Raw genomic sequence first — 7,281 nt, 5'->3', positions numbered from 1 at the left:
CAAAATTCCAATAACATTTTTTCACAGAAATGGATAAAACAATCCTGAAATTTGTATCGAACTATAAATGACCCGAATAGCGAAAGCAATCTAGGTTCTTGAGCAAAAAGAACAAAGCTGGAGGGATCAAACTGACTGACTTCATGATCTGCTACAAACATATAATAATCAAAACAGCATGGTACTGGCATAAAAACAGACACATAGACCAATGGAACAGAATAGAGAGCCCAGAAATAAATACACACATTTATGGAAAATTAAGCTTCAACAAAAATGCCAAAAACATACAATAGGGAAAGGACAGTCTCTTCCATAAATCATGTTGGGGCAACTGGACATCCATATGCAGAGGAATAAAATTAGTCCCTTTCTAACACCAGATTTTTAAAAATCAACTGAAAATGGATTAAAGATTTTGACATAAAACCTGAAACTATAGGCCAGGTGCGGTGGCTCAAGCCTGTAATCTCAGCACTTTGGGAGGCCGAGACGGGCGGATCACGAGGTCAGGAGATCGAGACCAGCCTGGCTAACACTGTGAAACCCCGTCTCTACTAAAAAATACAAAAAAAATTCGCCGGGCGAGGTGGCGGGCGCCTGTAGTCCCAGCTACTTGGGAGGCTGAGGCAGGAGAATGGCGTAAACCCGGGAGGCGGAGCTTGCAGTGAGCTGAGATCCGGCCACTGCACTCCAGTCCGGGCGACAGAGCGAGACTCCGTCTCAAAAAAAAACCCTGAAACTATAAAGCTAGAAGAAAACACAGGGGAAAAACTCCATGATATTGGCCTGGGTCATTTTTGGATGTGACCCCAAGAACATCAGCAACAAACTAAAAAACAGACAAATGGGATTGCATCGAACTAGAAAGTTTCTGAAGAGTAGAGGAAACAATCAACAGAGTGAAGAGACCACCTAAGGAATGGGAGAAAATATATGCAAACAGTGCATCTGACAAGAGGTTAATATCCAAACTATATAAGGAAGCCAAACAACTCAATAGTAAAAAATCAAATAACCCGATTAAAATATAGGCAAGGAACCTGAATAGACATCTCTCAAAAGAAGACATACAAAGAGCCAAAAGTATATTAAAAATTGCTCTGCCAGGCGTGGTGGCTCATGCCTGTAATCCCAGTACTTTGGGAAGCCGAGGTGGGAGGATTACCTGAGGCCAGGAGTTCAAGACCAGCTGGCCAACATGGTGAAACCCCATTTCTACTAAAAATACAAAAATTAGCCGGGTGTGATGGTGAGCGCCTGTAATCCCAGCTACTTGGAGGCTGAGGCAGAAGAATTGCTTGAGCCTGGGAGATGGAGGTTGCAGTGAGCCAAGATTGTGCCACTGCACTCCAGCCTGGCCAATAGAACAAGATTCTGTTTCAATAAAAAATTTTTTTTAAAAATTGCTCAACATCACTAATCATCAGAGAGATGCAAATTAAAAACACAATGAGATACCACTTCACACCTGTTAGAATGGTTATCACCAAAAAGATCAAAGATAACAAGTATTGAAGAGGATGTGAAGAAAAGAGAACATGTGCACACTGTTGGTGAGAATAGAAATTGCTACAGCCATTATGGAAAATAATATGGAGGTTTCTCAAAAACTTAATAAAACTACCATATTCAGCAATTCTACCAGATATGTGTTCAAAGAAAATTAAATCAGTGTGTTGGAGAGATAACTGCACTCCCATGTTCACTGCAGCATTATTCACAATAGCCAAGATGTAGAATCAACCCAAGTGTCCATCAACAGATGTGTAAAGAAAATGTGGTATATATGCACAATTCAATACTATTAACCATAAAAAAAGAAACAAATCCTGTTATTTGCAATCATATGGATATTATGTTAAGTGAAATAAGTCAAGCACAGAAAGACAAATGCCACGAATCTCACTAATATATGAAATCTAAAAAGGTTGATCTCATAGAAGTAGAGAGTGGAATGGTGGTTGGCAGGGGCTGTGGAGAGGGACGGGTTCAGGAGATGTTGGTCAAAAGACGTAAAATTTCAGTTAATAGGAGAAATAAGCTCAAGAGATATATTGTATAACAGTAGTTTATTGTATAACTTTATTATATGACTAATTGATAACAATGAATTAAATTCCTGAAAATTGCTAAGAGATTTTAAATGTTCTCATCACAAAATAATTATGCAAAGTAATGCGTACATTACTTAGCTAAATTGTCATTCTACAATGTATACATATTTCAAAACAACACATTGTACATAACAAATACATATAGTTTTATCCATTAAAAATAAATAAATAAGCCAAGCACGGTGGCTTATGCCTGTAATCCCAGTGCTTTAGGAGGCCACAGCAAGCAGATCATGAGGTCAGGAGTTCGAGACCAGCCTGGCCCATATAGTGAAACCCCGTCTCTACTAAAAATACCAAATTAGCTGGGCATGGTGGTGCATGCCTGTAATCCCAGCTACTTGGGAGGCTGAGGCAGAAGAATTGCAGTGAGCTGAAATCAGGCCATTACACTCCAGCCTGGGCAATAAGAGTGAAACTCCGTCTCAAAAAAAAAAAAAAGAAGAAGGATAAATATCTAAATCAATTCCTTCAATAACTTATTAAAAATTGATGAAACTGAAAATATAGAGGAAAAGTTTAAAAAATGTACATAAACCAAATAAACAGCAGGTACTAGAGAGCAAAGGTAATAAGTACCAAAAAATCCTCCTGGGATCATTATAAAATAAAAAGTAGAAAAATTAAAAAGAGAGATAATTAGAAAGAAAAAAACTCCAAAGAATGTGAATAAAAGAACATGAAACAGCAAGAGGACAGTTAAAACAAAACAAGGACAAATGAAAAATCTATTTGGATTCACAAATTCTAGTTTTTACTCTGACATGCAAAGAACTTGCAGTACTTACTCCCAACCTCACAACAAGAAGAAACTGAACAAACTGAAAATCAACAACACTTCTTAGAATAACTAGAGAGATGAGGTCACAGGGCAAATCACCACCTCAAAAGCTGGGGACAGACATGAATACAGACAGCCACAGTTTATAAGGTACAAAAGTTACTGCTGCAGCCAGCAGCTGGCAGGCACAAATCGCTACAGGCTGAGTGTGGACTTGCCTAAGAGTTAGAGACCTTTGGGGGCCGATGCTTTTTTTTATTTTATTTTATTTATTTTTATTTTTTTTCTATTTATTTATTTATTTTATTAGCTTTGTTTGTTTTCTTGAGGACGAAGTTTCACTCTCTGTTGCCCAGGCGGAGCTGCATACGGTGCCGCAATCTTGGCTTACCACAACCCCACCTCCCAGGTTCAAGTGTTCTCCTGCGCCTCAGCCTTCTGTAGTAGCTGGGATTACAGGCATGTGCCCACCATGCCCGGCATATTTTGTAATTTTCTTTTAGTATGAGACGGGGTTTCTCCATGTTGTCATGGGCTGGTTCTCAGACTCGCCGACCTCAGGTGATCTGCCCGCCTTGGCCTCCAAAGTGCTTGGGAATTACAGGCATGAGCACCAGCCGGCCTGGTCGGGCCCACTCTTAAGGCGTATCCCCATAACTTCATAAATTTTAGCCTACAGGGAGTCTGAGCAGTTCTCACACTGAATTTCACAGAAAAACTCCTTTGTTTTAGTGGCAGTAGGGGGAGGAAAGTAGACCATTTTGAATAGCGCATGGAAAAAGGTCGCCATTTATGATAATCATACCTGAGCTTTCTCTTCATGGCACGGGACCGCGGTCCTCAGGGAAACCATCTGTTAGATCTTGTCTACCTACAAAAAAGACAATTGCATGTATTCCGCTTCCAACTTTAGTTTTCCCGTCTCACATAAGGGGAGAGGCGGATAAGGCTAAGAAACTATTAAATTAAGTTAGCTAAAGCTAGGGTCTTTGTAAGTTCGAGCCTAAAATTTTTCTGTACATACTAAACTGCTAACCTAAATGGGACGTGCATAAAAGACTGTACCTACACTTGCTGACAAGTAGCTGAGTCTCAGTCATCATGCCTACTTTCAACCACTTCAAGCCAGCAACTGCTCAAGCCAATGTTCAAATTAAGGCAGAATGCCAGCTGTAACCGAGTCCAGCGCAGGAGCCGGGTGTTCTGCTACCTTACTTCCATTTTCTGTACCTCTCTTCAATTTTCTGCCCTGTAAATCCCTTCAAACATGCAGCAGGCCAGAGTCTCTCTGAACCTGTTCTGGGTTCTTGGGGTGCTGCCTGATTCACAAATCATTCTTGCTGTAGTTAAGCTCTTAGTAAATTTTAATTTGGTCTCAAGTTTTTCTGTTTAACATACGGCATCAGAAGTGGCGATCCAAAGTAGAGCGTCCACATGACCACCTGGGAGGCATCGAATTAACCGAAACAGCGATCTCCACTGGGCCACTGGTGTGTATTGTGTGTCACAGTCCGCTGGGGATGCCTGGGTAAGTTCTGCTCCCTAACTCTGAAGGCTCCACCGACTTGTGTTTGAGCTATCCAGGTTTGAGCAGAAATTTCAATCCCAACTGGTTCGGGAATTCATAAACAAACTGGACCGGTCAGATCAGATGGGATCTGAGGATGTAACTGGCGTGGATCCAGTTAGATAGAGGCCTCAGGACTCGTCTGACTGGGTCAGACAAGAAAGATGGCAGTACATGCAGATCACTGGCAGGGGCAGGAAGACCATAGCTTTCGAATATTTGCGCAGCGATTGCGATGTTTCCATCCCATTTGTTTCTCTTTCTTGCATGCTTAGGTAGGGCAAAAATATTGGCTAAGTTTGAATTTTGGGGATCTCGGAGCCAAACCAAGACTTCAATGTAAAAATGGAAATCCTTAATTCTGAGAACTGAGCACTCTACCTCTGGCTATGCCGCTATCTATACATGTATTATATTGGGCCCTACAAATAGCCAAAAATATGCATGTAGACATGGCTGAATATGTTATTATAAAGACAATAAAAAACTTACAGTATGGGGGCCAAGCTGCGGTGGGCCAGCTGCGGGTGGTCATGCCTTGTAATTCTAGCCTTTGGGGGCCCTCGAGCGTGGACAGATACTGGAAAATCAGGAGGTTAGAAACCAGCCGTGGATTCAACATGGGTGAGAAACCTGTCTCTTCTAAAGAAATACAAAGAAGGGCCGCGGGCTCTGGCCGAAAAAATTAGGTCAGGCATGGTGGTGGGCGCCTGTGAATCTGGCGCTATCTCTCTTTTTGAGGCTGAGCCTTGTGTTTTTTTTGTAGATTACGTTCATTCTTGATGTGTCTGTTCTGTTGTTCAAAGCTGTGTGTCTCAAAGATTTCTATTTATTAATATTCACATATTTTATAAACTTTCTTTTTTAAGAAGCGCCATTTCATAAATGAGAGCTCCCAAGATTTTATGTGTTTTTCTAATTTTTTGGTGATCTGCATTTGCTCTATATTTTATTTCTTTTGGTGTCAATTTTTTCACTTGCTATTTTAAAAGAAATCATTCTAAAAGACAAACAAAAAGTTTAGTGACTAATGATTAAGAAAGAGTTAAATGATTGCCACGCTTGGGCCGCGGTGGCTCAAGCCGTACAGCGCTCTTTTGGGGAAGGCTTTTTGAGATGGGCGGCATCACGCAGGTCAGGCAGATCGAGACCATGCCTGACTAACATGGTGAAACCCCATCTCCTACTAAAAAGAATACAAAAATAAACTAGCTGGGCCGATCGCACGGCCGGGCTTGGCGCGCACCTGCACTGATTTCCCAGTACCTCGGGAGCGCTGAGGCAGGAGAATGGCCGTCGTATACCCGCTGGATGCGGAGCTTGCAGCTGAGCTGACGATCTGGCACTGCCGCTCCAGCGCTGGGGAGCAGCAGGCGGAGACTCCGTCTCAAAAAAAAAAAAAAACAAAAGAAAAGAAAAGTTAAATATGCGTAACCTTTTGGCTTAGTTACTATCCCACCCCAAAAGCAAAAAGAAAGCTATCCTGGATAAAATGTTTATAAAAGGTAGGCCCTTGGGTAAAATAGGCTTGCTTTTTTTTCAGAGGTATCCATGCTGAGTCCAGACACAAAGAATACTTTCTTTGCCCTATTTAATGGGCTCCACCCTGAACTCAGTAATTTTAACCAACAAACAGTACCTAAGTTAAAAAGACCACCTATTGAACAAAATCCTGTCTCTAAAATACATCTTTCTGGTATTTGATTGGTGATATGGTCCGGATCTGTGTCCCCACCCAAATCTCATGTCAAATTGTAATCCCCAATGTTGGAGTTGGGGCCTGGTGGGCAGTGATTGGATCATGGGGTCAGACTTCCCCCTTGGTGCTGTTCTCATGATAATGAGTGAGTTTTCATGAGATCTGTATGGAATCCCCCCACCCCACCTCTTGCTCCAGCTCTGGCCATGTAAAAAGACATGCCTGCTTCCCTTTTGCCTTCCACTATGATTGTGAGTGTCCTGAGGCCTCCCCAGAAGCTGAGCAGATGCCAATATCATGCCTCCTGTACAGCCTGTGGAACTGTGAGCCAATTAAGCCTCTTTCTTCTTAATGAATCACCCAGTCTTGGGTATTTCTTTATAACAGTGTAAAAACTAATACAGAAAATTGGTACCAGAAGTGGGGTATTGCTATAAATATACTGAAAACCTGAAAGCAGCTTTGGAAAACAGGCAGAGGTTGAAAGAATGTGAAGGGCTCAGAAGAAGAAAGGAAGATTAAGGAACATTTTGAACTTCCTAGAGACTTGCTAAATTGTCGGGACCAAAAATGTGATAGTGATACAGACAATGAAGTCAAAGCTGAGGAGATCTTAGATGGAAATGGGAAACTTATTGGGAACTGGAATAAAGATCACTTTTGCTACGCTTTAGCAAAGAGCCTGGCTGCATCGTGCCCCTGCTCTAGGGATCTGTGGAACTTTAAACTTGAGAATAATGATTTAGTGTATCTGGCAGAAGAAATTCTATGCAGCAAAGTAATCAAGATATGATCTGGCTGCTTCTAAACAATCTATGCTCATATATGTGAGCAAAGAAATAACTGAAACTGGAATTTGTATTGAAAAGGGAAGCAGAGGAAGGGTGCATCCAAGATGGCCGAATAGGAGCAGCTCCAGCCTGCAGTTCTCAGCGTGAGTGACGCAGAAGATGGGTGATTTCTGCATTTTCAACTGAGGTACCGGGTTCATCTCACTGGGGCATGTCGGACAGTTGGTGCTGGTCCGCGGGTGTAGCCCGACCAGCGAGAGCTGAAGCAGGGCAAGGTATCACCTCACTTGGGAAGTGCAAGGGGGAAGGGAATTCCTTTTCCTAGC

The sequence above is a fragment of the Rhinopithecus bieti genome, unplaced genomic scaffold (genome assembly GCF_001698545.2).
Source record: "Rhinopithecus bieti isolate Rb0 unplaced genomic scaffold, ASM169854v2 scaffold_50877, whole genome shotgun sequence".
NCBI classification, from domain to species: Eukaryota; Metazoa; Chordata; class Mammalia; order Primates; family Cercopithecidae; genus Rhinopithecus; species Rhinopithecus bieti.
This window is presented reverse-complemented; position numbering follows the sequence as displayed.